Below are 432 nucleotides of genomic sequence, written 5' to 3'. Positions count from 1 at the left end.
TATCATAATACATCGCACAAGAACTGCTTCGTGACACAATCGTGCCTGTTGCGTCACATTCAATGTGTCGCGTTGCATTCGGGACATCTTAACAGCACATTCACAGTACCCCGAGGCGTTCGATGCTTCTTTGTTTGTAGAAAAATTCTCGTTCCAAAAATTGTTAATAATTATAAAATCATTCACTCACTGTCGGCGTCCTTTATCTTAATAAAATACTATTGATCGTTTATAATAATAGTCAACTATTAGAACTGCAATGTTCAAACAAAGGAGAGCCTATCATCTGTGTTCCATTGTGATAAACAATAATTCAATATTTTAGGTAAAATCCAGGCAAATCCCACTCAAAACCTATGATCTTTTGGGTCAAGGTCTAGAAATTGTGTCATGATAAAACCAATATGTAGCACTCAATAACCGCTAATTTAA

The sequence above is a fragment of the Sabethes cyaneus genome, chromosome 3, assembly GCF_943734655.1.
Source record: "Sabethes cyaneus chromosome 3, idSabCyanKW18_F2, whole genome shotgun sequence".
Lineage (NCBI taxonomy): Eukaryota > Metazoa > Arthropoda > Insecta > Diptera > Culicidae > Sabethes > Sabethes cyaneus.
The sequence above is the reverse complement of the archived record's forward strand: the minus strand, read 5'-3'. Positions refer to the sequence as shown.